This window comes from Mastomys coucha, unplaced genomic scaffold (assembly GCF_008632895.1).
Source record: "Mastomys coucha isolate ucsf_1 unplaced genomic scaffold, UCSF_Mcou_1 pScaffold15, whole genome shotgun sequence".
Classification (NCBI taxonomy): Eukaryota; Metazoa; Chordata; class Mammalia; order Rodentia; family Muridae; genus Mastomys; species Mastomys coucha.
This window is the reverse complement of record NW_022196897.1, coordinates 97,521,126-97,521,328: the sequence shown is the minus strand read 5'-3', so window position 1 is coordinate 97,521,328 and position 203 is coordinate 97,521,126. Positions and strand designations below refer to the sequence as shown.

The 203-nt window shown below is 30.0% G+C and overlaps 1 protein-coding gene across 4 annotated transcripts in view; it reads right to left on the bottom strand.

Annotated features, from left to right (window-relative positions):
* Slc12a6 (solute carrier family 12 member 6) overlaps positions 1-203 on the bottom strand; it is a 90,276-nt gene that overhangs the window by 21,557 nt on the left and 68,516 nt on the right. The window lies entirely within an intron of this gene.

Below are 203 nucleotides of genomic sequence, written 5' to 3'. Positions count from 1 at the left end.
GCCAGCCTGGTCTACAGAGTGAGCTCCAGGACAGCCAGGGCTACACAAAGAAACCCTGTCTCAAAAAAACAAAAATTAAATAAAGAAATAAAATAAAATAAATATGGTTAACTTTTCTAACACAACTTAGTAAAAGTTAAGCAGACTAAAATCAAATGTCCCATAAAATCGATTTTTAAATTAGTTCTCAAATATATAAAAAA